Raw genomic sequence first — 27,761 nt, 5'->3', positions numbered from 1 at the left:
GAAAAAACATTTTTTCATCAAAATATTTATTTCCTACTCGTATGATGAAATCTACCATACTGTTCCTTGAAAAGTAACAGATTTTTATTTCAGTGCAACAGGTTATAGTGTTATAAATTTCTACTAGATGCTGTTGGAGAATGGACACATTTTCCTCTCATTTGAAGAAATCTTCCTCTCGATTCTAAATCAAAGAGCAGAATTTACTCATTTCTCTCGATTTTGTGAGTTCTGCTAATGACCAGCAGGAGGCCGTCAAGAGAACCTAAATTAAGAAAAACAAATAAATAAATTCTTAAATTATATTGGGGGAAAATCAAAAGTATCAAAAGTATTAAAAACATGCCAAATTGGGGGTATAGCTCAGTGGTAGAGCATTTGACTGCAGATCAAGAGGTCTCAGGTTCAAATCCTGGTGCCCCCTTTAAAAATCTTGAATGGTAATATATTTTCAGAATCATGACTAACATCATGTCCTCAATTTGAAAATTGTATTTTAAGAAAAAACATTTTTTCATCAAAATATTTATTTCCTACTCGCATGATGAAATCTACCATACTGTTCCTTGAAAAGTAACAGATTTTTATTTCAGTGCAACATGTTGTAGTGTTACAAATTTCTAATAGATGCTGGTGGAGAATGGACACATTTTCCTCTCATTTGAAGAAATCTTCCTCTCGATTCTAAATCAAAGAGCAGAATTTACTAATTTCTGTCAATTGACCAGCAGGAGGCCGTCAAGAGAACCTAAATTAAGAAAAACAAATAAATACATTCTTAAATTATATTGGGGGGGAAATCAAAAGTAATAAAAACATGCCAAATTGGGGGTGTAGCTCAGTGGTAGAGCATTTGACTGCAGATCAAGAGGTCTCAGGTTCAAATCCTGGTGCCCCTTTTAAAAATCTTGAATGGTAATATATTTTCAGAATCATGACTAACATCATGTCCTCAATTTGAAAATTGTATTTTAAGAAAAACATTTTTTCATCAAAATATTTATTTCCTACTCGTATTATGAAATCTACCATACTGTTCCTTGAAAAGTAACAGATTTTTATTTCAGTGCAACAGGTTATAGTGTTATAAATTTCTACTAGATGCTGTTGGAGAATGGACACATTTTCCTCTCATTTGAAGAAATCTTCCTCTCGATTCTAAATCAAAGAGCAGAATTTACTCATTTCTGTTGATTTTATGAGTTCTGCTAATGACCAGCAGGAGGCCGTCAAGAGAACCTAAATTAAGAAAAACAAATAAATAAATTCATAAATTATATTGGGGGGGAAATCAAAAGTATTAACAACATGCCAAATTGGGGGTATAGCTCAGTGGTAGAGCATTTGACTGCAGTTCAAGAGGTCTCAGGTTCAAATCCTGGTGCCCCCTTTAAAAATCTTGAATGGTAATATATTTTCAGAATCATGACTAACATCATGACCTCAATTTTAAAATTGTATTTTAAGAAAAAACATTTTTTCATCAAAATATTATTTCCTACTCGCATGATGAAATCTACCATACTGTTCCTTGAAAAGTAACAGATTTTTATTTCAGTGCAACATGTTGTAGTGTTACAAATTTCTACTAGATGCTGGTGGAGAATGGACACATTTTCCTCTCATTTGAAGAAATCTTCCTCTCGATTCTAAATCAAAGAGCAGAATTTACTAATTTCTGTCGATTGACCAGCAGGAGGCCGTCAAGAGAACCTAAATTAAGAAAAACAAATAAATACATTCTTAAATTATATGGGGGGGAAATCAAAAGTAATCAAAACATGCCAATTTGGGGGTATAACTCAAATCCTGGTGCCCCCTTTAAAAATCTTGAATGGTAATATATTTTCAGAATCATGACTAACATCATGTCCTCAATTTGAAAATTGTATTTTAAGAAAAAACATTTTTTCATCAAAATATTTATTTCCTACTCGCATGATGAAATCTACCATACTGTTCCTTGAAAAGTAACAGATTTTTATTTCAGTGCAACATGTTGTAGTGTTACAAATTTCTAATAGATGCTGGTGGAGAATGGACACATTTTCCTCTCATTTGAAGAAATCTTCCTCTCGATTCTAAATCAAAGAGCAGAATTTACTAATTTCTGTCAATTGACCAGCAGGAGGCCGTCAAGAGAACCTAAATTAAGAAAAACAAATAAATACATTCTTAAATTATATTGGGGGGGAAATCAAAAGTAATAAAAACATGCCAAATTGGGGGTGTAGCTCAGTGGTAGAGCATTTGACTGCAGATCAAGAGGTCTCAGGTTCAAATCCTGGTGCCCCTTTTAAAAATCTTGAATGGTAATATATTTTCAGAATCATGACTAACATCATGTCCTCAATTTGAAAATTGTATTTTAAGAAAAACATTTTTTCATCAAAATATTTATTTCCTACTCGTATTATGAAATCTACCATACTGTTCCTTGAAAAGTAACAGATTTTTATTTCAGTGCAACAGGTTATAGTGTTATAAATTTCTACTAGATGCTGTTGGAGAATGGACACATTTTCCTCTCATTTGAAGAAATCTTCCTCTCGATTCTAAATCAAAGAGCAGAATTTACTCATTTCTGTTGATTTTATGAGTTCTGCTAATGACCAGCAGGAGGCCGTCAAGAGAACCTAAATTAAGAAAAACAAATAAATAAATTCATAAATTATATTGGGGGGGAAATCAAAAGTATTAACAACATGCCAAATTGGGGGTATAGCTCAGTGGTAGAGCATTTGACTGCAGATCAAGAGGTCTCAGGTTCAAATCCTGGTGCCCCCTTTAAAAATCTTGAATGGTAATATATTTTCAGAATCATGACTAACATCATGTCCTCAATTTGAAAATTGTATTTTAAGAAAAAACATTTTTTCATTAAAATATTTATTTCCTACTCGTATTATGAAATCTACCATACTGTTCCTTGAAAAGTAACAGATTTTTATTTCAGTGCAACAGGTTATAGTGTTATAAATTTCTACTAGATGCTGTTGGAGAATGGACACATTTTCCTCTCATTTGAAGAAATCTTCCTCTCGATTCTAAATCAAAGAGCAGAATTTACTCATTTCTGTCGATTTTGTGAGTTCTGCTAATGACCAGCAGGAGGCCGTCAAGAGAACCTAAATTAAGAAAAACAAATAAATAAATTCTTAAATTATATTGGGGGGAAATCAAAAGTATTAAAAACATGCCAAATTGGGGGTATAGCTCAGTGGTAGAGCATTTGACTGCAGATCAAGAGGTCTCAGGTTCAAATCCTGGTGCCCCCTTTAAAAATCTTGAATGGTAATATATTTTCAGAATCATGACTAACATCATGTCCTCAATTTGAAAATTGTATTTTAAGAAAAAACATTTTTTCATCAAAATATTTATTTCCTACTCGCATGATGAAATCTACCATACTGTTCCTTGAAAAGTAACAGATTTTTATTTCAGTGCAACATGTTGTAGTGTTACAAATTTCTACTAGATGCTGGTGGAGAATGGACACATTTTCCTCTCATTTGAAGAAATCTTCCTCTCGATTCTAAATCAAAGAGCAGAATTTACTAATTTCTGTCAATTGACCAGCAGGAGGCCGTCAAGAGAACCTAAATTAAGAAAAACAAATAAATACATTCTTAAATTATATTGGGGGGAAATCAAAAGTATTAAAAACATGCCAAATTGGGGGTATAGCTCAGTGGTAGAGCATTTGACTGCAGATCAAGAGGTCTCAGGTTCAAATCCCCTTTAAAAATCTTGAATGGTAATATATTTTCAGAATCATGACTAACATCATGTCCTCAATTTGAAAATTGTATTTAAAGAAAAAACATTTTTTCATCAAAATATTTATTTCCTACTCGTATGATGAAATCTACCATACTGTTCCTTGAAAAGTAACAGATTTTTATTTCAGTGCAACATGTTATAGTGTTACAAATTTCTACTAGATGCTGGTGGAGAATGGACACATTTTCCTCTCATTTGAAGAAATCTTCCTCTCGATTCTAAATCAAAGAGCAGAATTTACTCATTTCTGTCGATTTAGTGAGTTCTGCTAATGACCAGCAGGAGGCCGTCAAGAGAACCTAAATTAAGAAAAACAAATAAATAAATTCTTAAATTATATTGGGGGAAATCAAAAGTATTAAAAACATGCCAAATTGGGGGTATAGCTCAGTGGTAGAGCATTTGACTGCAGATCAAGAGGTCTCAGGTTCAAATCCTGGTACCCCCTTTAAAAATCTTGAATGGTAATATATTTTCAGAATCATGACTAACATCATGTCCTCAATTTGAAAATTGTATTTTAAGAAAAAACATTTTTTCATCAAAATATTTATTTCCTACTCGCATGATGAAATCTACCATACTGTTCCTTGAAAAGTAACAGATTTTTATTTCAGTGCAACATGTTGTAGTGTTACAAATTTCTACTAGATGCTGGTGGAGAATGGACACATTTTCCTCTCATTTGAAGAAATCTTCCTCTCGATTCTAAATCAAAGAGCAGAATTTACTAATTTCTGTCAATTGACCAGCAGGAGGCCGTCAAGAGAACCTAAATTAAGAAAAACAAATAAATACATTCTTAAATTATATTGGGGGGGAAATCAAAAGTAATAAAAACATGCCAAATTGGGGGTATAGCTCAGTGGTAGAGCATTTGACTGCAGATCAAGAAGTCTCAGGTTCAAATCCTGGTGCCCCCTTTAAAAATCTTGAATGGTAATATATTTTCAGAATCATGACTAACATCATGTCCTCAATTTGAAAATTGTATTTTAAGAAAAACATTTTTTCATCAAAATATTTATTTCCTACTCGTATTATGAAATCTACCATACTGTTCCTTGAAAAGTAACAGATTTTTATTTCAGTGCAACAGGTTATAGTGTTATAAATTTCTACTAGATGCTGGTGGAGAATGGACACATTTTCCTCTCATTTGAAGAAATCTTCCTCTCGATTCTAAATCAAAGAGCAGAATTTACTCATTTCTGTTGATTTTATGAGTTCTGCTAATGACCAGCAGGAGGCCGTCAAGAGAACCTAAATTAAGAAAAACAAATAAATAAATTCATAAATTATATTGGGGGGGAAATCAAAAGTATTAACAACATGCCAAATTGGGGGTATAGCTCAGTGGTAGAGCATTTGACTGCAGATCAAGAGGTCTCAGGTTCAAATCCTGGTGCCCCCTTTAAAAATCTTGAATGGTAATATATTTTCAGAATCATGACTAACATCATGACCTCAATTTGAAAATTGTATTTTAAGAAAAAACATTTTTTCATCAAAATATTATTTCCTACTCGCATGATGAAATCTACCATACTGTTCCTTGAAAAGTAACAGATTTTTATTTCAGTGCAACATGTTGTAGTGTTACAAATTTCTACTAGATGCTGGTGGAGAATGGACACATTTTCCTCTCATTTGAAGAAATCTTCCTCTCGATTCTAAATCAAAGAGCAGAATTTACTAATTTCTGTCGATTGACCAGCAGGAGGCCGTCAAGAGAACCTAAATTAAGAAAAACAAATAAATACATTCTTAAATTATATTGGGGGGAAATCAAAAGTAATCAAAACATGCCAAATTGGGGGTATAGCTCAGTGGTAGAGCATTTGACTGCAGATCAAGAGGTCTCAGGTTCAAATCCTGGTGCCCCCTTTAAAAATCTTGAATGGTAATATATTTTCAGAATCATGACTAACATCATGTCCTCAATTTGAAAATTGTATTTAAAGAAAAAACATTTTTTCATCAAAATATTTATTTCCTACTCGTATGATGAAATCTACCATACTGTTCCTTGAAAAGTAACAGATTTTTATTTCAGTGCAACATGTTATAGTGTTACAAATTTCTACTAGATGCTGGTGGAGAATGGACACATTTTCCTCTCATTTGAAGAAATCTTCCTCTCGATTCTAAATCAAAGAGCAGAATTTACTCATTTCTGTCGATTTAGTGAGTTCTGCTAATGACCAGCAGGAGGCCGTCAAGAGAACCTAAATTAAGAAAAACAAATAAATACATTCTTAAATTATATGGGGGGGGAAATCAAAAGTAATCAAAACATGCAAATTTGGGGATATAACTCAAATCCTGGTGCCCCCTTTAAAAATCTTGAACGGTAATATATTTTCAGTATCATGACTAACATCTTGTCCTCAATTTGAAAATTGTTTTTAAAGAAAAAACATTTTTTCATCAAAATATTTATTTCCTACTCGTATGATGAAATCTACCATACTGTTCCTTGAAAAGTAACAGATTTTTATTTCAGTGCAACATGTTGTAGTGTTACAAATTTCTACTAGATGCTGGTGGAGAATGGACACATTTTCCTCTCATTTGAAGAAATCTTCCTCTCGATTCTAAATCAAAGAGCAGAATTTACTAATTTCTGTCGATTGACCAGCAGGAGGCCGTCAAGAGAACCTAAATTAAGAAAAACAAATAAATACATTCTTAAATTATATTGGGGGGAAATCAAAAGTAATCAAAACATGCCAATTTGGGGATATAGCTCAGTGGTAGAGCATTTGACTGCAGATCAAGAGGTCTCAGGTTCACAATCCTGGTGCCCCCTTTAAAAATCTTGAATGGTAATATATTTTCAGAATCATGACTAACATCATGTCCTCAATTTGAAAATTGTATTTTAAGAAAAAACATTTTTTCATTAAAATATTTATTTCCTACTCGTATTATGAAATCTACCATACTGTTCCTTGAAAAGTAACAGATTTTTATTTCAGTGCAACAGGTTATAGTGTTATAAATTTCTACTAGATGCTGGTGGAGAATGGACACATTTTCCTCTCATTTGAAGAAATCTTCCTCTCGATTCTAAATCAAAGAGCAGAATTTACTCATTTCTGTTGATTTTATGAGTTCTGCTAATGACCAGCAGGAGGCCGTCAAGAGAACCTAAATTAAGAAAAACAAATAAATAAATTCTTAAATTATATTGGGGGGAAATCAAAAGTATTAAAAACATGCCAAATTGGGGGTATAGCTCAGTGGTAGAGCATTTGACTGCAGATCAAGAGGTCTCAGGTTCAAATCCTGGTGCCCCCTTTAAAAATCTTGAATGGTAATATATTTTCAGAATCATGACTAACATCATGTCCTCAATTTGAAAATTGTATTTAAAGAAAAAACATTTTTTCATCAAAATATTTATTTCCTACTCGTATGATGAAATCTACCATACTGTTCCTTGAAAAGTAACAGATTTTTATTTCAGTGCAACATGTTATAGTGTTACAAATTTCTACTAGATGCTGGTGGAGAATGGACACATTTTCCTCTCATTTGAAGAAATCTTCCTCTCGATTCTAAATCAAAGAGCAGAATTTACTCATTTCTGTCGATTTAGTGAGTTCTGCTAATGACCAGCAGGAGGCCGTCAAGAGAACCTAAATTAAGAAAAACAAATAAATACATTCTTAAATTATACGGGGGGGGAAATGAAAAGTAATCAAAACATGCCAATTTGGGGGTATAACTCAAATCCTGGTGCCCCCTTTAAAAATCTTGAATGGTAATATATTTTCAGAATCATGACTAACATCATGTCCTCAATTTGAAAATTGTATTTTAAGAAAAACATTTTTTCATCAAAATATTTATTTCCTACTCGTATTATGAAATCTACCATACTGTTCCTTGAAAAGTAACAGATTTTTATTTCAGTGCAACAGGTTATAGTGTTACAAATTTCTACTAGATGCTGGTGGAGAATGGACACATTTTCCTCTCATTTGAAGAAATCTTCCTCTCGATTCTAAATCAAAGAGCAGAATTTACTCATTTCTGTTGATTTTATGAGTTCTGCTAATGACCAGCAGGAGGCCGTCAAGAGAACCTAAATTAAGAAAAACAAATAAATAAATTCATAAATTATATTGGGGGGAAATCAAAAGTATTAACAACATGCCAAATTGGGGGTATAACTCAAATCCTGGTGCCCCCTTTAAAAATCGTGAATGGTAATATATTTTCAGAATCATGACTAACATCATGTCCTCAATTTGAAAATTGTATTTTAAGAAAAAAAAATTTTTCATCAAAATATTTATTTCCTACTCGTATTATATAATCTACCATACTGTTGCTTGAAAAGTAACAAAGTTTTATTTCAGTGCAACAGGTTATAGTGTTATAAATTTCTACTAGATGCTGGTGGAGAATGGACACATTTTCCTGTCATTTGAAGAAATCTTCCTCTCGATTCTAAATCAAAAAGCAGAATTTACTAATTTCTGTCGATTTTGTGAGTTTTGCTAATGACCAGCAGGAGGCCGTCAAGAGAACCTAAATTAAGAAAAACAAATAAATACATTCTAAAATTATATTGGGGGGGAAATCAAAAGTAATAAAAACATGCCAAATTGGGGGTATAGCTCAGTGGTAGAGCATTTGACTGCAGATCAAGAGGTCTCAGGTTCAAATCCTGGTGCCCCCTTTAAAAATCTTGAATGGTAATTTATTTTCAGAATCATGACTAACATCATGTCCTCAATTTGAAATTTGTATTTTAAGAAAAACATTTTTTCATCAAAATATTTATTTCCTACTCGTATTATGAAATCTACCATACTGTTCCTTGAAAAGTAACAGATTTTTATTTCAGTGCAACAGGTTATAGTGTTATAAATTTCTACTAGATGCTGGTGGAGAATGGACACATTTTCCTCTCATTTGAAGAAATCTTCCTCTCGATTCTAAATCAAAGAGCAGAATTTACTCATTTCTGTTGATTTTATGAGTTCTGCTAATGACCAGCAGGAGGCCGTCAAGAGAACCTAAATTAAGAAAAACAAATAAATAAATTCATAAATTATATTGGGGGGAAATCAAAAGTATTAACAACATGCCAAATTGGGGGTATAGCTCAGTGGTAGAGCATTTGACTGCAGATCAAGAGGTCTCAGGTTCAAATCCTGGTGCCCCCTTTAAAAATCTTGAATGGTAATATATTTTCAGAATCATGACTAACATCATGACATCAATTTGAAAATTGTATTTTAAGAAAAAACATTTTTTCATCAAAATATTATTTCCTAGTCGTATGATGAAATCTACCATACTGTTCCTTGAAAAGTAACAGATTTTTATTTCAGTGCAACATGTTATAGTGTTACAAAATTCTACTAGATGCTGGTGGAGAATGGACACATTTTCCTGTCATTTGAAGAAATCTTCCTCTCGATTCTAAATCAAAAAGCAGAATTTACTCATTTCTGTCGATTTTGTGAGTTTTGCTAATGACCAGCAGGAGGCCGTCAAGAGAACCTAAATTAAGAAAAACAAATAAATACATTCTAAAATTATATTGGGGGGGAAATCAAAAGTAATAAAAACATGCCAAATTGGGGGTATAGCTCAGTGGTAGAGCATTTGACTGCAGATCAAGAGGTCTCAGGTTCAAATCCTGGTGCCCCCTTTAAAAATCTTGAATTGTAATTTATTTTCAGAATCATGACTAACATCATGTCCTCAATTTGAAAATTGTATTTTAAGAAAAACATTTTTTCATCAAAATATTTATTTCCTACTCGTATTATGAAATCTACCATACTGTTCCTTGAAAAGTAACAGATTTTTATTTCAGTGCAACAGGTTATAGTGTTACAAATTTCTACTAGATGCTGGTGGAGAATGGACACATTTTCCTCTCATTTGAAGAAATCTTCCTCTCGATTCTAAATCAAAGAGCAGAATTTACTCATTTCTGTTGATTTTATGAGTTCTGCTAATGACCAGCAGGAGGCCGTCAAGAGAACCTAAATTAAGAAAAACAAATAAATAAATTCTTAAATTATATTGGGGGGAAATCAAAAGTATTAAAAACATGCCAAATTGGGGGTATAGCTCAGTGGTAGAGCATTTGACTGCAGATCAAGAGGTCTCAGGTTCAAATCCTGGTGCCCCCTTTAAAAATCTTGAATGGTAATATATTTTCAGAATCATGACTAACATCATGTCCTCAATTTGAAAATTGTATTTAAAGAAAAAACATTTTTTCATCAAAATATTTATTTCCTACTCGTATGATGAAATCTACCATACTGTTCCTTGAAAAGTAACAGATTTTTATTTCAGTGCAACATGTTATAGTGTTACAAATTTCTACTAGATGCTGGTGGAGAATGGACACATTTTCCTCTCATTTGAAGAAATCTTCCTCTCGATTCTAAATCAAAGAGCAGAATTTACTCATTTCTGTCGATTTAGTGAGTTCTGCTAATGACCAGCAGGAGGCCGTCAAGAGAACCTAAATTAAGAAAAACAAATAAATACATTCTTAAATTATACGGGGGGGGAAATGAAAAGTAATCAAAACATGCCAATTTGGGGGTATAACTCAAATCCTGGTGCCCCCTTTAAAAATCTTGAATGGTAATATATTTTCAGAATCATGACTAACATCATGTCCTCAATTTGAAAATTGTATTTTAAGAAAAACATTTTTTCATCAAAATATTTATTTCCTACTCGTATTATGAAATCTACCATACTGTTCCTTGAAAAGTAACAGATTTTTATTTCAGTGCAACAGGTTATAGTGTTACAAATTTCTACTAGATGCTGGTGGAGAATGGACACATTTTCCTCTCATTTGAAGAAATCTTCCTCTCGATTCTAAATCAAAGAGCAGAATTTACTCATTTCTGTTGATTTTATGAGTTCTGCTAATGACCAGCAGGAGGCCGTCAAGAGAACCTAAATTAAGAAAAACAAATAAATAAATTCATAAATTATATTGGGGGGAAATCAAAAGTATTAACAACATGCCAAATTGGGGGTATAACTCAAATCCTGGTGCCCCCTTTAAAAATCTTGAATGGTAATATATTTTCAGAATCATGACTAACATCATGTCCTCAATTTGAAAATTGTATTTTAAGAAAAAAAAATTTTTCATCAAAATATTTATTTCCTACTCGTATTATATAATCTACCATACTGTTGCTTGAAAAGTAACAAAGTTTTATTTCAGTGCAACAGGTTATAGTGTTATAAATTTCTACTAGATGCTGGTGGAGAATGGACACATTTTCCTGTCATTTGAAGAAATCTTCCTCTCGATTCTAAATCAAAAAGCAGAATTTACTAATTTCTGTCGATTTTGTGAGTTTTGCTAATGACCAGCAGGAGGCCGTCAAGAGAACCTAAATTAAGAAAAACAAATAAATACATTCTAAAATTATATTGGGGGGAAATCAAAAGTAATAAAAACATGCCAAATTGGGGGTATAGCTCAGTGGTAGAGCATTTGACTGCAGATCAAGAGGTCTCAGGTTCAAATCCTGGTGCCCCCTTTAAAAATCTTGAATGGTAATTTATTTTCAGAATCATGACTAACATCATGTCCTCAATTTGAAATTTGTATTTTAAGAAAAACATTTTTTCATCAAAATATTTATTTCCTACTCGTATTATGAAATCTACCATACTGTTCCTTGAAAAGTAACAGATTTTTATTTCAGTGCAACAGGTTATAGTGTTATAAATTTCTACTAGATGCTGGTGGAGAATGGACACATTTTCCTCTCATTTGAAGAAATCTTCCTCTCGATTCTAAATCAAAGAGCAGAATTTACTCATTTCTGTTGATTTTATGAGTTCTGCTAATGACCAGCAGGAGGCCGTCAAGAGAACCTAAATTAAGAAAAACAAATAAATAAATTCATAAATTATATTGGGGGGAAATCAAAAGTATTAACAACATGCCAAATTGGGGGTATAGCTCAGTGGTAGAGCATTTGACTGCAGATCAAGAGGTCTCAGGTTCAAATCCTGGTGCCCCCTTTAAAAATCTTGAATGGTAATATATTTTCAGAATCATGACTAACATCATGACATCAATTTGAAAATTGTATTTTAAGAAAAAACATTTTTTCATCAAAATATTATTTCCTAGTCGTATGATGAAATCTACCATACTGTTCCTTGAAAAGTAACAGATTTTTATTTCAGTGCAACATGTTATAGTGTTACAAAATTCTACTAGATGCTGGTGGAGAATGGACACATTTTCCTGTCATTTGAAGAAATCTTCCTCTCGATTCTAAATCAAAAAGCAGAATTTACTCATTTCTGTCGATTTTGTGAGTTTTGCTAATGACCAGCAGGAGGCCGTCAAGAGAACCTAAATTAAGAAAAACAAATAAATACATTCTAAAATTATATTGGGGGGGAAATCAAAAGTAATAAAAACATGCCAAATTGGGGGTATAGCTCAGTGGTAGAGCATTTGACTGCAGATCAAGAGGTCTCAGGTTCAAATCCTGGTGCCCCCTTTAAAAATCTTGAATGGTAATTTATTTTCAGAATCATGACTAACATCATGTCCTCAATTTGAAAATTGTATTTTAAGAAAAACATTTTTTCATCAAAATATTTATTTCCTACTCGTATTATGAAATCTACCATACTGTTCCTTGAAAAGTAACAGATTTTTATTTCAGTGCAACAGGTTATAGTGTTACAAATTTCTACTAGATGCTGGTGGAGAATGGACACATTTTCCTCTCATTTGAAGAAATCTTCCTCTCGATTCTAAATCAAAGAGCAGAATTTACTCATTTCTGTTGATTTTATGAGTTCTGCTAATGACCAGCAGGAGGCCGTCAAGAGAACCTAAATTAAGAAAAACAAATAAATAAATTCATAAATTATATTGGGGGGAAATCAAAAGTATTAACAACATGCCAAATTGGGGGTATAACTCAAATCCTGGTGCCCCCTTTAAAAATCTTGAATGGTAATATATTTTCAGAATCATGACTAACATCATGTCCTCAATTTGAAAATTGTATTTTAAGAAAAAAAAAATTTTCATCAAAATATTTATTTCCTACTCGTATTATATAATCTACCATACTGTTGCTTGAAAAGTAACAAAGTTTTATTTCAGTGCAACAGGTTATAGTGTTATAAATTTCTACTAGATGCTGGTGGAGAATGGACACATTTTCCTGTCATTTGAAGAAATCTTCCTCTCGATTCTAAATCAAAAAGCAGAATTTACTAATTTCTGTCGATTTTGTGAGTTTTGCTAATGACCAGCAGGAGGCCGTCAAGAGAACCTAAATTAAGAAAAACAAATAAATACATTCTAAAATTATATTGGGGGGGAAATCAAAAGTAATAAAAACATGCCAAATTGGGGGTATAGCTCAGTGGTAGAGCATTTGACTGCAGATCAAGAGGTCTCAGGTTCAAATCCTGGTGCCCCCTTTAAAAATCTTGAATGGTAATTTATTTTCAGAATCATGACTAACATCATGTCCTCAATTTGAAATTTGTATTTTAAGAAAAACATTTTTTCATCAAAATATTTATTTCCTACTCGTATTATGAAATCTACCATACTGTTCCTTGAAAAGTAACAGATTTTTATTTCAGTGCAACAGGTTATAGTGTTATAAATTTCTACTAGATGCTGGTGGAGAATGGACACATTTTCCTCTCATTTGAAGAAATCTTCCTCTCGATTCTAAATCAAAGAGCAGAATTTACTCATTTCTGTTGATTTTATGAGTTCTGCTAATGACCAGCAGGAGGCCGTCAAGAGAACCTAAATTATGAAAAACAAATAAATAAATTCATAAATTATATTGGGGGGAAATCAAAAGTATTAACAACATGCCAAATTGGGGGTATAGCTCAGTGGTAGAGCATTTGACTGCAGATCAAGAGGTCTCAGGTTCAAATCCTGGTGCCCCCTTTAAAAATCTTGAATGGTAATATATTTTCAGAATCATGACTAACATCAATTTGAAAATTGTATTTTAAGAAAAAACATTTTTTCATCAAAATATTATTTCCTAGTCGTATGATGAAATCTACCATACTGTTCCTTGAAAAGTAACAGATTTTTATTTCAGTGCAACATGTTATAGTGTTACAAATTTCTACTAGATGCTGTTGGAGAATGGACACATTTTCCTCTCATTTGAAGAAATCTTCCTCTCGATTCTAAATCAAAGAGCAGAATTTACTCATTTCTGTCGATTTAGTGAGTTCTGCTAATGACCAGCAGGAGGCCGTCAAGAGAACCTAAATTAAGAAAAACAAATAAATACATTCTTAAATTATATGGGGGGGAAATCAAAAGTAATCAAAACATGCCAATTTGGGGGTATAACTCAAATCCTGGTGCCCCCTTTAAAAATCTTGAATGGTAATATATTTTCAGAATCATGACTAACATCATGTCATCAATTTGAAAATTGTATTTAAAGAAAAAAAAAATTTTCATCAAAATATTTATTTCCTACTCGTATTATGAAATCTACCATACTGTTCCTTGAAAAGTAACAGATTTTTATTTCAGTGCAACAGGTTATAGTGTTATAAATTTCTACTAGATGCTGGTGGAGAATGGACACATTTTCCTCTCATTTGAAGAAATCTTCCTCTCGATTCTAAATCAAAGAGCAGAATTTACTCATTTCTGTTGATTTTATGAGTTCTGCTAATGACCAGCAGGAGGCCGTCAAGAGAACCTAAATTAAGAAAAACAAATAAATAAATTCTTAAATTATATTGGGGGAAATCAAAAGTATTAAAAACATGCCAAATTGGGGGTATAGCTCAGTGGTAGAGCATTTGACTGCAGATCAAGAGGTCTCAGGTTCAAATCCTGGTGCCCCCTTTAAAAATCTTGAATGGTGATATATTTTCAGAATCATGACTAACATCTTGTCCTCAATTTGAAAATTGTATTTAAAGAAAAAACATTTTTTCATCAAAATATTTATTTCCTACTCGTATGATGAAATCTACCATACTGTTCCTTGAAAAGTAACAGATTTTTATTTCAGTGCAACATGTTATAGTGTTACAAATTTCTACTAGATGCTGGTGGAGAATGGACACATTTTCTTCTCATTTGAAGAAATCTTCCTCTCGATTCTAAATCAAAGAGCAGAATTTACTCATTTCTGTCGATTTAGTGAGTTCTGCTAATGACCAGCAGGAGGCCGTCAAGAGAACCTAAATTAAGAAAAACAAATAAATACATTCTTAAATTATATCGGGGGGGAAATCAAAAGTAATCAAAACATGCCAATTTGGGGGTATAACTCAAATCCTGGTGCCCCCTTTAAAAATCTTGAATGGTAATTTATTTTCAGAATCATGACTAACATCATGTCCTCAATTTGAAATTTGTATTTTAAGAAAAACATTTTTTCATCAAAATATTTATTTCCTACTCGTATTATGAAATCTACCATACTGTTCCTTGAAAAGTAACAGATTTTTATTTCAGTGCAACAGGTTATAGTGTTATAAATTTCTACTAGATGCTGGTGGAGAATGGACACATTTTCCTCTCATTTGAAGAAATCTTCCTCTCGATTCTAAATCAAAGAGCAGAATTTACTCATTTCTGTTGATTTTATGAGTTCTGCTAATGACCAGCAGGAGGCCGTCAAGAGAACCTAAATTAAGAAAAACAAATAAATAAATTCATAAATTATATTGGGGGGAAATCAAAAGTATTAACAACATGCCAAATTGGGGGTATAGCTCAGTGGTAGAGCATTTGACTGCAGATCAAGAGGTCTCAGGTTCAAATCCTGGTGCCCCCTTTAAAAATCTTGAATGGTAATATATTTTCAGAATCATGACTGACATCAATTTGAAAATTGTATTTTAAGAAAAAACATTTTTTCATCAAAATATTATTTCCTAGTCGTATGATGAAATCTACCATACTGTTCCTTGAAAAGTAACAGATTTTTATTTCAGTGCAACATGTTATAGTGTTACAAATTTCTACTAGATGCTGGTGGAGAATGGACACATTTTCCTGTCATTTGAAGAAATCTTCCTCTCGATTCTAAATCAAAAAGCAGAATTTACTCATTTCTGTCGATTTTGTGAGTTTTGCTAATGACCAGCAGGAGGCCGTCAAGAGAACCTAAATTAAGAAAAACAAATAAATACATTCTAAAATTATATTGGGGGGGAAATCAAAAGTAATAAAAACATGCCAAATTGGGGGTATAGCTCAGTGGTAGAGCATTTGACTGCAGATCAAGAGGTCTCAGGTTCAAATCCTGGTGCCCCCTTTAAAAATCTTGAATGGTAATTTATTTTCAGAATCATGACTAACATCATGTCCTCAATTTGAAAATTGTATTTTAAGAAAAACATTTTTTCATCAAAATATTTATTTCCTACTCGTATTATGAAATCTACCATACTGTTCCTTGAAAAGTAACAGATTTTTATTTCAGTGCAACAGGTTATAGTGTTACAAATTTCTACTAGATGCTGGTGGAGAATGGACACATTTTCCTCTCATTTGAAGAAATCTTCCTCTCGATTCTAAATCAAAAAGCAGAATTTACTCATTTCTGTCGATTTTGTGAGTTCTGCTAATGACCAGCAGGAGGCCGTCAAGAGAACCTAAATTAAGAAAAACAAATAAATACATTCTTAAATTATACGGGGGGGGGGGGAAATCAAAAGTAATCAAAACATGCCAATTTGGGGGTATAACTCAAATCCTGGTGCCCCCTTTAAAAATCTTGAATGGTAATATATTTTCAGAATCATGACTAACATCATGTCCTCAATTTGAAAATTGTATTTTAAGAAAAAAATTTTTTCATCAAAATATTTATTTCCTACTCGTATTATATAATCTACCATACTGTTGCTTGAAAAGTAACAAAGTTTTATTTCAGTGCAACAGGTTATAGTGTTATAAATTTCTACTAGATGCTGGTGGAGAATGGACACATTTTCCTGTCATTTGAAGAAATCTTCCTCTCGATTCTAAATCAAAAAGCAGAATTTACTCATTTCTGTCGATTTTGTGAGTTCTGCTAATGACCAGCAGGAGGCCGTCAAGAGAACCTAAATTAAGAAAAACAAATAAATAAATTCATAAATTATATTGGGGGGAAATCAAAAGTATTAACAACATGCCAAATTGGGGGTATAGCTCAGTGGTAGAGCATTTGACTGCAGATCAAGAGGTCTCAGGTTCAAAGTGCCCCCTTTAAAAATCTTGAATGGTAATATATTTTCAGAATCATGACTAACATCATGACCTCAATTTGAAAATTGTATTTTAAGAAAAAACATTTTTTCATCAAAATATTATTTCCTACTCGCATGATGAAATCTACCATACTGTTCCTTGAAAAGTAACAGATTTTTATTTCAGTGCAACATGTTGTAGTGTTACAAATTTCTACTAGATGCTGGTGGAGAATGGACACATTTTCCTCTCATTTGAAGAAATCTTCCTCTCGATTCTAAATCAAAGAGCAGAATTTACTAATTTCTGTCGATTGACCAGCAGGAGGCCGTCAAGAGAACCTAAATTAAGAAAAACAAATAAATACATTCTTAAATTATATTGGGGGGAAATCAAAAGTAATCAAAACATGCCAAATTGGGGGTATAGCTCAGTGGTAGAGCATTTGACTGCAGATCAAGAGGTCTCAGGTTCAAATCCTGGTGCCCCCTTTAAAAATCTTGAATGGTAATATATTTTCAGAATCATGACTAACATCATGTCCTCAATTTGAAAATTGTATTTAAAGAAAAAACATTTTTTCATCAAAATATTTATTTCCTACTCGTATGATGAAATCTACCATACTGTTCCTTGAAAAGTAACAGATTTTTATTTCAGTGCAACATGTTATAGTGTTACAAATTTCTACTAGATGCTGGTGGAGAATGGACACATTTTCCTCTCATTTGAAGAAATCTTCCTCTCGATTCTAAATCAAAGAGCAGAATTTACTCATTTCTGTTGATTTTATGAGTTCTGCTAATGACCAGCAGGAGGCCGTCAAGAGAACCTAAATTAAGAAAAACAAATAAATAAATTCATAAATTATATTGGGGGGAAATCAAAAGTATTAACAACATGCCAAATTGGGGGTATAACTCAAATCCTGGTGCCCCCTTTAAAAATCTTGAATGGTAATATATTTTCAGAATCATGACTAACATCATGTCCTCAATTTGAAAATTGTATTTTAAGAAAAAAAAATTTTTCATCAAAATATTTATTTCCTACTCGTATTATATAATCTACCATACTGTTGCTTGAAAAGTAACAAAGTTTTATTTCAGTGCAACAGGTTATAGTGTTATAAATTTCTACTAGATGCTGGTGGAGAATGGACACATTTTCCTGTCATTTGAAGAAATCTTCCTCTCGATTCTAAATCAAAAAGCAGAATTTACTAATTTCTGTCGATTTTGTGAGTTTTGCTAATGACCAGCAGGAGGCCGTCAAGAGAACCTAAATTAAGAAAAACAAATAAATACATTCTAAAATTATATTGGGGGGAAATCAAAAGTAATCAAAACATGCCAATTTGGGGGTATAGCTCAGTGGTAGAGCATTTGACTGCAGATCAAGAGGTCTCAGGTTCACAATCCTGGTGCCCCCTTTAAAAATCTTGAATGGTAATATATTTTCAGAATCATGACTAACATCATGTCCTCAATTTGAAATTTGTATTTTAAGAAAAACATTTTTTCATCAAAATATTTATTTCCTACTCGTATTATGAAATCTACCATACTGTTCCTTGAAAAGTAACAGATTTTTATTTCAGTGCAACAGGTTATAGTGTTATAAATTTCTACTAGATGCTGGTGGAGAATGGACACATTTTCCTCTCATTTGAAGAAATCTTCCTCTCGATTCTAAATCAAAGAGCAGAATTTACTCATTTCTGTTGATTTTATGAGTTCTGCTAATGACCAGCAGGAGGCCGTCAAGAGAACCTAAATTATGAAAAACAAATAAATAAATTCATAAATTATATTGGGGGGAAATCAAAAGTATTAACAACATGCCAAATTGGGGGTATAGCTCAGTGGTAGAGCATTTGACTGCAGATCAAGAGGTCTCAGGTTCAAATCCTGGTGCCTCCCTTTAAAAATCTTGAATGGTAATATATTTTCAGAATCATGACTAACATCATGACATCAATTTGAAAATTGTATTTTAAGAAAAAACATTTTTTCATCAAAATATTATTTCCTAGTCGTATGATGAAATCTACCATACTGTTCCTTGAAAAGTAACAGATTTTTATTTCAGTGCAACATGTTATAGTGTTACAAATTTCTACTAGATGCTGTTGGAGAATGGACACATTTTCCTCTCATTTGAAGAAATCTTCCTCTCGATTCTAAATCAAAGAGCAGAATTTACTCATTTCTGTCGATTTAGTGAGTTCTGCTAATGACCAGCAGGAGGCCGTCAAGAGAACCTAAATTAAGAAAAACAAATAAATACATTCTTAAATTATATGGGGGGGAAATCAAAAGTAATCAAAACATGCCAATTTGGGGGTATAACTCAAATCCTGGTGCCCCCTTTAAAAATCTTGAATGGTAATATATTTTCAGAATCATGACTAACATCATGTCATCAATTTGAAAATTGTATTTAAAGAAAAAAAAAATTTTCATCAAAATATTTATTTCCTACTCGTATTATGAAATCTACCATACTGTTCCTTGAAAAGTAACAGATTTTTATTTCAGTGCAACAGGTTATAGTGTTATAAATTTCTACTAGATGCTGGTGGAGAATGGACACATTTTCCTCTCATTTGAAGAAATCTTCCTCTCGATTCTAAATCAAAGAGCAGAATTTACTTATATCTGTCGATTTAGTGAGTTCTGCTAATGACCAGCAGGAGGCCGTCAAGAGAACCTAAATTAAGAAAAACAAATAAATAAATTCTTAAATTATATTGGGGGAAATCAAAAGTATTAAAAACATGCCAAATTGGGGGTATAGCTCAGTGGTAGAGCATTTGACTGCAGATCAAGAGGTCTCAGGTTCAAATCCTGGTGCCCCCTTTAAAAATCTTGAATGGTGATATATTTTCAGAATCATGACTAACATCTTGTCCTCAATTTGAAAATTGTATTTAAAGAAAAAAAATTTTTTCATCAAAATATTTATTTCCTACTCGTATGATGAAATCTACCATACTGTTCCTTGAAAAGTAACAGATTTTTATTTCAGTGCAACATGTTATAGTGTTACAAATTTCTACTAGATGCTGGTGGAGAATGGACACATTTTCTTCTCATTTGAAGAAATCTTCCTCTCGATTCTAAATCAAAGAGCAGAATTTACTCATTTCTGTCGATTTAGTGAGTTCTGCTAATGACCAGCAGGAGGCCGTCAAGAGAACCTAAATTAAGAAAAACAAATAAATACATTCTTAAATTATATCGGGGGGGAAATCAAAAGTAATCAAAACATGCCAATTTGGGGGTATAACTCAAATCCTGGTGCCCCCTTTAAAAATCTTGAATGGTAATATATTTTCAGAATCATGACTAACATCATGTCCTCAATTTGAAAATTGTATTTAAAGAAAAAACATTTTTTCATCAAAATATTTATTTCCTACTCGTATGATGAAATCTACCATACTGTTCCTTGAAAAGTAACAGATTTTTATTTCAGTGCAACATGTTATAGTGTTACAAATTTCTACTAGATGCTGGTGGAGAATGGACACATTTTCCTCTCATTTGAAGAAATCTTCCTCTCGATTCTAAATCAAAGAGCAGAATTTACTTATATCTGTCGATTTAGTGAGTTCTGCTAATGACCAGCAGGAGGCCGTCAAGAGAACCTAAATTAAGAAAAACAAATAAATACATTCTTAAATTATATGGGGGGGAAATCAAAAGTAATCAAAACATGCCAATTTGGGGGTATAACTCAAATCCTGGTGCCCCCTTTAAAAATCTTGAATGGTAATATATTTTCAGAATCATGACTAACATCATGTCATCAATTTGAAAATTGTATTTAAAGAAAAAAATTTTTTTCATCAAAATATTTATTTCCTACTCGTATGATGAAATCTACCATACTGTTCCTTGAAAAGTAACAGATTTTTATTTCAGTGCAACATGTTGTAGTGTTACAAATTTCTACTAGATGCTGGTGGAGAATGGACACATTTTCCTCTCATTTGAAGAAATCTTCCTCTCGATTCTAAATCAAAGAGCAGAATTTACTAATTTCTGTCGATTGACCAGCAGGAGGCCGTCAAGAGAACCTAAATTAAGAAAAACAAATAAATACATTCTTAAATTATATTGGGGGGAAATCAAAAGTAATCAAAACATGCCAATTTGGGGGTATAGCTCAGTGGTAGAGCATTTGACTGCAGATCAAGAGGTCTCAGGTTCACAATCCTGGTGCCCCCTTTAAAAATCTTGAATGGTAATATATTTTCAGAATCATGACTAACATCATGTCCTCAATTTGAAAATTGTATTTTAAGAAAAAACATTTTTTCATTAAAATATTTATTTCCTACTCGTATTATGAAATCTACCATACTGTTCCTTGAAAAGTAACAGATTTTTATTTCAGTGCAACAGGTTATAGTGTTATAAATTTCTACTAGATGCTGGTGGAGAATGGACACATTTTCCTCTCATTTGAAGAAATCTTCCTCTCGATTCTAAATCAAAGAGCAGAATTTACTCATTTCTGTTGATTTTATGAGTTCTGCTAATGACCAGCAGGAGGCCGTCAAGAGAACCTAAATTAAGAAAAACAAATAAATAAATTCTTAAATTATATTGGGGGGAAATCAAAAGTATTAAAAACATGCCAAATTGGGGGTATAGCTCAGTGGTAGAGCATTTGACTGCAGATCAAGAGGTCTCAGCTTCAAATCCTGGTGCCCCCTTTAAAAATCTTGAATGGTAATATATTTTCAGAATCATGACTAACATCATGTCCTCAATTTGAAAATTGTATTTAAAGAAAAAACATTTTTTCATCAAAATATTTATTTCCTACTCGTATGATGAAATCTACCATACTGTTCCTTGAAAAGTAACAGATTTTTATTTCAGTGCAACATGTTATAGTGTTACAAATTTCTACTAGATGCTGGTGGAGAATGGACACATTTTCCTCTCATTTGAAGAAATCTTCCTCTCGATTCTAAATCAAAGAGCAGAATTTACTCATTTCTGTCGATTTAGTGAGTTCTGCTAATGACCAGCAGGAGGCCGTCAAGAGAACCTAAATTAAGAAAAACAAATAAATACATTCTTAAATTATACGGGGGGGGGAAATCAAAAGTAATCAAAACATGCCAATTTGGGGGTATAACTCAAATCCTGGTGCCCCCTTTAAAAATCTTGAATGGTAATATATTTTCAGAATCATGACTAACATCATGTCCTCAATTTGAAAATTGTATTTTAAGAAAAAAATTTTTTTCATCAAAATATTTATTTCCTACTCGTATTATATAATCTACCATACTGTTGCTTGAAAAGTAACAAAGTTTTATTTCAGTGCAACAGGTTATAGTGTTATAAATTTCTACTAGATGCTGGTGGAGAATGGACACATTTTCCTGTCATTTGAAGAAATCTTCCTCTCGATTCTAAATCAAAAAGCAGAATTTACTCATTTCTGTCGATTTTGTGAGTTCTGCTAATGACCAGCAGGAGGCCGTCAAGAGAACCTAAATTAAGAAAAACAAATAAATACATTCTAAAATTATATTGGGGGGGAAATCAAAAGTAATAAAAACATGCCAAATTGGGGGTATAGCTCAGTGGTAGAGCATTTGACTGCAGATCAAGAGGTCTCAGGTTCAAATCCTGGTGCCCCCTTTAAAAATCTTGAATAGTAATATATATTCAGAATCATGACTAACATCATGTCCTCAATTTGAAAATTGTATTTTAAGAAAAACATTTTTTCATCAAAATATTTATTTCCTACTCGTATTATGAAATCTACCATACTGTTCCTTGAAAAGTAACAGATTTTTATTTCAGTGCAACAGGTTATAGTGTTATAAATTTCTACTAGATGCTGGTGGAGAATGGACACATTTTCCTCTCATTTGAAGAAATCTTCCTCTCGATTCTAAATCAAAGAGCAGAATTTACTCATTTCTGTTGATTTTATGAGTTCTGCTAATGACCAGCAGGAGGCCGTCAAGAGAACCTAAATTAAGAAAAACAAATAAATAAATTCATAAATTATATTGGGGGGAAATCAAAAGTATTAACAACATGCCAAATTGGGGGTATAGCTCAGTGGTAGAGCATTTGACTGCAGATCAAGAGGTCTCAGGTTCAAAGTGCCCCCTTTAAAAATCTTGAATGGTAATATATTTTCAGAATCATGACTAACATCATGACCTCAATTTGAAAATTGTATTTTAAGAAAAAACATTTTTTCATCAAAATATTATTTCCTACTCGCATGATGAAATCTACCATACTGTTCCTTGAAAAGTAACAGATTTTTATTTCAGTGCAACATGTTGTAGTGTTACAAATTTCTACTAGATGCTGGTGGAGAATGGACACATTTTCCTCTCATTTGAAGAAATCTTCCTCTCGATTCTAAATCAAAGAGCAGAATTTACTAATTTCTGTCGATTGACCAGCAGGAGGCCGTCAAGAGAACCTAAATTAAGAAAAACAAATAAATACATTCTTAAATTATATTGGGGGGAAATCAAAAGTAATCAAAACATGCCAAATTGGGGGTATAGCTCAGTGGTAGAGCATTTGACTGCAGATCAAGAGGTCTCAGGTTCAAATCCTGGTGCCCCCTTTAAAAATCTTGAATGGTAATATATTTTCAGAATCATGACTAACATCATGTCCTCAATTTGAAAATTGTATTTAAAGAAAAAACATTTTTTCATCAAAATATTTATTTCCTACTCGTATGATGAAATCTACCATACTGTTCCTTGAAAAGTAACAGATTTTTATTTCAGTGCAACATGTTATAGTGTTACAAATTTCTACTAGATGCTGGTGGAGAATGGACACATTTCTGTTGATTTTATGAGTTCTGCTAATGACCAGCAGGAGGCCGTCAAGAGAACCTAAATTAAGAAAAACAAATAAATAAATTCTTAAATTATATTGGGGGGAAATCAAAAGTATTAAAAACATGCCAAATTGGGGGTATAGCTCAGTGGTAGAGCATTTGACTGCAGATCAAGAGGTCTCAGTCAAATTTACTCATTTCTGTCGATTTAGTGAGTTCTGCTAATGACCAGCAGGAGGCCGTCAAGAGAACCTAAATTAAGAAAAACAAATAAATACATTCTTAAATTATACGGGGGGGGGGGGGGGGAAATCAAAAGTAATCAAAACATGCCAATTTGGGGGTATAACTCAAATCCTGGTGCCCCCTTTAAAAATCTTGAATGGTAATATATTTTCAGAATCATGACTAACATCATGTCCTCAATTTGAAAATTGTATTTTAAGAAAAAATTTTTTTCATCAAAATATTTATTTCCTACTCGTATTATATAATCTACCATACTGTTGCTTGAAAAGTAACAAAGTTTTATTTCAGTGCAACAGGTTATAGTGTTATAAATTTCTACTAGATGCTGGTGGAGAATGGACACATTTTCCTGTCATTTGAAGAAATCTTCCTCTCGATTCTAAATCAAAAAGCAGAATTTACTCATTTCTGTCGATTTTGTGAGTTCTGCTAATGACCAGCAGGAGGCCGTCAAGAGAACCTAAATTAAGAAAAACAAATAAATACATTCTAAAATTATATTGGGGGGAAATCAAAAGTAATAAAAACATGCCAAATTGGGGGTATAGCTCAGTGGTAGAGCATTTGACTGCAGATCAAGAGGTCTCAGGTTCAAATCCTGGTGCCCCCTTTAAAAATCTTGAATAGTAATATATATTCAGAATCATGACTAACATCATGTCCTCAATTTGAAAATTGTATTTTAAGAAAAACATTTTTTCATCAAAATATTTATTTCCTACTCGTATTATGAAATCTACCATACTGTTCCTTGAAAAGTAACAGATTTTTATTTCAGTGCAACAGGTTATAGTGTTATAAATTTCTACTAGATGCTGGTGGAGAATGGACACATTTTCCTCTCATTTGAAGAAATCTTCCTCTCGATTCTAAATCAAAGAGCAGAATTTACTCATTTCTGTTGATTTTATGAGTTCTGCTAATGACCAGCAGGAGGCCGTCAAGAGAACCTAAATTAAGAAAAACAAATAAATAAATTCATAAATTATATTGGGGGGAAATCAAAAGTATTAACAACATGCCAAATTGGGGGTATAGCTCAGTGGTAGAGCATTTGACTGCAGATCAAGAGGTCTCAGGTTCAAAGTGCCCCCTTTAAAAATCTTGAATGGTAATATATTTTCAGAATCATGACTAACATCATGACCTCAATTTGAAAATTGTATTTTAAGAAAAAACATTTTTTCATCAAAATATTATTTCCTACTCGCATGATGAAATCTACCATACTGTTCCTTGAAAAGTAACAGATTTTTATTTCAGTGCAACATGTTGTAGTGTTACAAATTTCTACTAGATGCTGGTGGAGAATGGACACATTTTCCTGTCATTTGAAGAAATCTTCCTCTCGATTCTAAATCAAAGAGCAGAATTTACTAATTTCTGTCGATTGACCAGCAGGAGGCCGTCAAGAGAACCTAAATTAAGAAAAACAAATAAATACATTCTTAAATTATTTTGGGGGGAAATCAAAAGTAATCAAAACATGCCAAATTGGGGGTATAGCTCAGTGGTAGAGCATTTGACTGCAGATCAAGAGGTCTCAGGTTCAAATCCTGGTGCCCCCTTTAAAAATCTTGAATGGTAATATATTTTCAGAATCATGACTAACATCATGTCCTCAATTTGAAAATTGTATTTAAAGAAGAAACATTTTTTCATCAAAATATTTATTTCCTACTCGTATGATGAAATCTACCATACTGTTCCTTGAAAAGTAACAGATTTTTATTTCAGTGCAACATGTTATAGTGTTACAAATTTCTACTAGATGCTGGTGGAGAATGGACACATTTTCCTCTCATTTGAAGAAATCTTCCTCTCGATTCTAAATCAAAGAGCAGAATTTACTCATTTCTGTCGATTTAGTGAGTTCTGCTAATGACCAGCAGGAGGCCGTCAAGAGAACCTAAATTAAGAAAAACAAATAAATACATTCTTAAATTATACGGGGGGGGGAAATCAAAAGTAATCAAAACATGCCAATTTGGGGGTATAACTCAAATCCTGGTGCCCCCTTTAAAAATCTTGAATGGTAATATATTTTCAGAATCATGACTAACATCATGTCCTCAATTTGAAAATTGTATTTTAAGAAAAAAATTTTTTTCATCAAAATATTTATTTCCTACTCGTATTATATAATCTACCATACTGTTGCTTGAAAAGTAACAAAGTTTTATTTCAGTGCAACAGGTTATAGTGTTATAAATTTCTACTAGATGCTGGTGGAGAATGGACACATTTTCCTGTCATTTGAAGAAATCTTCCTCTCGATTCTAAATCAAAAAGCAGAATTTACTCATTTCTGTCGATTTTGTGAGTTCTGCTAATGACCAGCAGGAGGCCGTCAAGAGAACCTAAATTAAGAAAAACAAATAAATACATTCTAAAATTATATTGGGGGGGAAATCAAAAGTAATAAAAACATGCCAAATTGGGGGTATAGCTCAGTGGTAGAGCATTTGACTGCAGATCAAGAGGTCTCAGGTTCAAATCCTGGTGCCCCCTTTAAAAATCTTGAATAGTAATATATATTCAGAATCATGACTAACATCATGTCCTCAATTTGAAAATTGTATTTTAAGAAAAACATTTTTTCATCAAAATATTTATTTCCTACTCGTATTATGAAATCTACCATACTGTTCCTTGAAAAGTAACAGATTTTTATTTCAGTGCAACAGGTTATAGTGTTATAAATTTCTACTAGATGCTGGTGGAGAATGGACACATTTTCCTCTCATTTGAAGAAATCTTCCTCTCGATTCTAAATCAAAGAGCAGAATTTACTCATTTCTGTTGATTTTATGAGTTCTGCTAATGACCAGCAGGAGGCCGTCAAGAGAACCTAAATTAAGAAAAACAAATAAATAAATTCATAAATTATATTGGGGGGAAATCAAAAGTATTAACAACATGCCAAATTGGGGGTATAGCTCAGTGGTAGAGCATTTGACTGCAGATCAAGAGGTCTCAGGTTCAAAGTGCCCCCTTTAAAAATCTTGAATGGTAATATATTTTCAGAATCATGACTAACATCATGACCTCAATTTGAAAATTGTATTTTAAGAAAAAACATTTTTTCATCAAAATATTATTTCCTACTCGCATGATGAAATCTACCATACTGTTCCTTGAAAAGTAACAGATTTTTATTTCAGTGCAACATGTTGTAGTGTTACAAATTTCTACTAGATGCTGGTGGAGAATGGACACATTTTCCTCTCATTTGAAGAAATCTTCCTCTCGATTCTAAATCAAAGAGCAGAATTTACTAATTTCTGTCGATTGACCAGCAGGAGGCCGTCAAGAGAACCTAAATTAAGAAAAACAAATAAATACATTCTTAAATTATATTGGGGGGAAATCAAAAGTAATCAAAACATGCCAAATTGGGGGTATAGCTCAGTGGTAGAGCATTTGACTGCAGATCAAGAGGTCTCAGGTTCAAATCCTGGTGCCCCCTTTAAAAATCTTGAATGGTAATATATTTTCAGAATCATGACTAACATCATGTCCTCAATTTGAAAATTGTATTTAAAGAAAAAACATTTTTTCATCAAAATATTTATTTCCTACTCGTATGATGAAATCTACCATACTGTTCCTTGAAAAGTAACAGATTTTTATTTCA

General features: G+C 32.5%; 32 non-coding genes across 32 annotated transcripts; all 32 read left to right on the top strand.

Annotated features, from left to right (window-relative positions):
* Positions 1 to 352: 352 nt before the first annotated feature.
* TRNAC-GCA (transfer RNA cysteine (anticodon GCA)) lies at positions 353 to 424 on the top strand. Its single transcript has one exon. It is a non-coding gene; the product is annotated as a tRNA-Cys (tRNA).
* A 403-nt stretch (positions 425 to 827) lies between these two features.
* On the top strand, positions 828 to 899 carry TRNAC-GCA (transfer RNA cysteine (anticodon GCA)). The gene has a single exon. It is a non-coding gene; the product is annotated as a tRNA-Cys (tRNA).
* Positions 900 to 1,318: 419 nt separating this feature from the next.
* TRNAC-GCA (transfer RNA cysteine (anticodon GCA)) lies at positions 1,319 to 1,390 on the top strand. Its single transcript has one exon. It is a non-coding gene; the product is annotated as a tRNA-Cys (tRNA).
* An 834-nt stretch (positions 1,391 to 2,224) lies between these two features.
* On the top strand, positions 2,225 to 2,296 carry TRNAC-GCA (transfer RNA cysteine (anticodon GCA)). The gene has a single exon. It is a non-coding gene; the product is annotated as a tRNA-Cys (tRNA).
* Positions 2,297 to 2,715: 419 nt separating this feature from the next.
* TRNAC-GCA (transfer RNA cysteine (anticodon GCA)) lies at positions 2,716 to 2,787 on the top strand. Its single transcript has one exon. It is a non-coding gene; the product is annotated as a tRNA-Cys (tRNA).
* Positions 2,788 to 3,206: 419 nt separating this feature from the next.
* On the top strand, positions 3,207 to 3,278 carry TRNAC-GCA (transfer RNA cysteine (anticodon GCA)). Its single transcript has one exon. It is a non-coding gene; the product is annotated as a tRNA-Cys (tRNA).
* Positions 3,279 to 4,162: 884 nt separating this feature from the next.
* Positions 4,163 to 4,234, top strand: TRNAC-GCA (transfer RNA cysteine (anticodon GCA)). The gene has a single exon. It is a non-coding gene; the product is annotated as a tRNA-Cys (tRNA).
* Positions 4,235 to 4,637: 403 nt separating this feature from the next.
* TRNAC-GCA (transfer RNA cysteine (anticodon GCA)) lies at positions 4,638 to 4,709 on the top strand. The gene has a single exon. It is a non-coding gene; the product is annotated as a tRNA-Cys (tRNA).
* Positions 4,710 to 5,128: 419 nt separating this feature from the next.
* Positions 5,129 to 5,200, top strand: TRNAC-GCA (transfer RNA cysteine (anticodon GCA)). Its single transcript has one exon. It is a non-coding gene; the product is annotated as a tRNA-Cys (tRNA).
* Positions 5,201 to 5,601: 401 nt separating this feature from the next.
* TRNAC-GCA (transfer RNA cysteine (anticodon GCA)) lies at positions 5,602 to 5,673 on the top strand. Its single transcript has one exon. It is a non-coding gene; the product is annotated as a tRNA-Cys (tRNA).
* Positions 5,674 to 7,017: 1,344 nt separating this feature from the next.
* TRNAC-GCA (transfer RNA cysteine (anticodon GCA)) lies at positions 7,018 to 7,089 on the top strand. The gene has a single exon. It is a non-coding gene; the product is annotated as a tRNA-Cys (tRNA).
* A 1,318-nt stretch (positions 7,090 to 8,407) lies between these two features.
* TRNAC-GCA (transfer RNA cysteine (anticodon GCA)) lies at positions 8,408 to 8,479 on the top strand. Its single transcript has one exon. It is a non-coding gene; the product is annotated as a tRNA-Cys (tRNA).
* A 418-nt stretch (positions 8,480 to 8,897) lies between these two features.
* On the top strand, positions 8,898 to 8,969 carry TRNAC-GCA (transfer RNA cysteine (anticodon GCA)). Its single transcript has one exon. It is a non-coding gene; the product is annotated as a tRNA-Cys (tRNA).
* Positions 8,970 to 9,388: 419 nt separating this feature from the next.
* TRNAC-GCA (transfer RNA cysteine (anticodon GCA)) lies at positions 9,389 to 9,460 on the top strand. Its single transcript has one exon. It is a non-coding gene; the product is annotated as a tRNA-Cys (tRNA).
* Positions 9,461 to 9,878: 418 nt separating this feature from the next.
* Positions 9,879 to 9,950, top strand: TRNAC-GCA (transfer RNA cysteine (anticodon GCA)). The gene has a single exon. It is a non-coding gene; the product is annotated as a tRNA-Cys (tRNA).
* Positions 9,951 to 11,267: 1,317 nt separating this feature from the next.
* TRNAC-GCA (transfer RNA cysteine (anticodon GCA)) lies at positions 11,268 to 11,339 on the top strand. Its single transcript has one exon. It is a non-coding gene; the product is annotated as a tRNA-Cys (tRNA).
* A 418-nt stretch (positions 11,340 to 11,757) lies between these two features.
* TRNAC-GCA (transfer RNA cysteine (anticodon GCA)) lies at positions 11,758 to 11,829 on the top strand. Its single transcript has one exon. It is a non-coding gene; the product is annotated as a tRNA-Cys (tRNA).
* Positions 11,830 to 12,248: 419 nt separating this feature from the next.
* Positions 12,249 to 12,320, top strand: TRNAC-GCA (transfer RNA cysteine (anticodon GCA)). Its single transcript has one exon. It is a non-coding gene; the product is annotated as a tRNA-Cys (tRNA).
* Positions 12,321 to 13,188: 868 nt separating this feature from the next.
* TRNAC-GCA (transfer RNA cysteine (anticodon GCA)) lies at positions 13,189 to 13,260 on the top strand. Its single transcript has one exon. It is a non-coding gene; the product is annotated as a tRNA-Cys (tRNA).
* A 418-nt stretch (positions 13,261 to 13,678) lies between these two features.
* Positions 13,679 to 13,750, top strand: TRNAC-GCA (transfer RNA cysteine (anticodon GCA)). The gene has a single exon. It is a non-coding gene; the product is annotated as a tRNA-Cys (tRNA).
* An 858-nt stretch (positions 13,751 to 14,608) lies between these two features.
* Positions 14,609 to 14,680, top strand: TRNAC-GCA (transfer RNA cysteine (anticodon GCA)). Its single transcript has one exon. It is a non-coding gene; the product is annotated as a tRNA-Cys (tRNA).
* Positions 14,681 to 15,548: 868 nt separating this feature from the next.
* TRNAC-GCA (transfer RNA cysteine (anticodon GCA)) lies at positions 15,549 to 15,620 on the top strand. The gene has a single exon. It is a non-coding gene; the product is annotated as a tRNA-Cys (tRNA).
* Positions 15,621 to 16,031: 411 nt separating this feature from the next.
* On the top strand, positions 16,032 to 16,103 carry TRNAC-GCA (transfer RNA cysteine (anticodon GCA)). Its single transcript has one exon. It is a non-coding gene; the product is annotated as a tRNA-Cys (tRNA).
* A 1,339-nt stretch (positions 16,104 to 17,442) lies between these two features.
* TRNAC-GCA (transfer RNA cysteine (anticodon GCA)) lies at positions 17,443 to 17,514 on the top strand. Its single transcript has one exon. It is a non-coding gene; the product is annotated as a tRNA-Cys (tRNA).
* A 1,359-nt stretch (positions 17,515 to 18,873) lies between these two features.
* TRNAC-GCA (transfer RNA cysteine (anticodon GCA)) lies at positions 18,874 to 18,945 on the top strand. The gene has a single exon. It is a non-coding gene; the product is annotated as a tRNA-Cys (tRNA).
* An 867-nt stretch (positions 18,946 to 19,812) lies between these two features.
* TRNAC-GCA (transfer RNA cysteine (anticodon GCA)) lies at positions 19,813 to 19,884 on the top strand. The gene has a single exon. It is a non-coding gene; the product is annotated as a tRNA-Cys (tRNA).
* A 2,736-nt stretch (positions 19,885 to 22,620) lies between these two features.
* On the top strand, positions 22,621 to 22,692 carry TRNAC-GCA (transfer RNA cysteine (anticodon GCA)). Its single transcript has one exon. It is a non-coding gene; the product is annotated as a tRNA-Cys (tRNA).
* An 886-nt stretch (positions 22,693 to 23,578) lies between these two features.
* On the top strand, positions 23,579 to 23,650 carry TRNAC-GCA (transfer RNA cysteine (anticodon GCA)). Its single transcript has one exon. It is a non-coding gene; the product is annotated as a tRNA-Cys (tRNA).
* Positions 23,651 to 24,662: 1,012 nt separating this feature from the next.
* On the top strand, positions 24,663 to 24,734 carry TRNAC-GCA (transfer RNA cysteine (anticodon GCA)). The gene has a single exon. It is a non-coding gene; the product is annotated as a tRNA-Cys (tRNA).
* An 886-nt stretch (positions 24,735 to 25,620) lies between these two features.
* On the top strand, positions 25,621 to 25,692 carry TRNAC-GCA (transfer RNA cysteine (anticodon GCA)). The gene has a single exon. It is a non-coding gene; the product is annotated as a tRNA-Cys (tRNA).
* An 871-nt stretch (positions 25,693 to 26,563) lies between these two features.
* On the top strand, positions 26,564 to 26,635 carry TRNAC-GCA (transfer RNA cysteine (anticodon GCA)). Its single transcript has one exon. It is a non-coding gene; the product is annotated as a tRNA-Cys (tRNA).
* Positions 26,636 to 27,521: 886 nt separating this feature from the next.
* On the top strand, positions 27,522 to 27,593 carry TRNAC-GCA (transfer RNA cysteine (anticodon GCA)). The gene has a single exon. It is a non-coding gene; the product is annotated as a tRNA-Cys (tRNA).
* Positions 27,594 to 27,761: the final 168 nt, after the last annotated feature.

This window comes from Pelobates fuscus, chromosome 1, assembly GCF_036172605.1.
Source record: "Pelobates fuscus isolate aPelFus1 chromosome 1, aPelFus1.pri, whole genome shotgun sequence".
NCBI lineage: Eukaryota > Metazoa > Chordata > Amphibia > Anura > Pelobatidae > Pelobates > Pelobates fuscus.
This window is presented reverse-complemented; position numbering and strand designations above follow the sequence as displayed.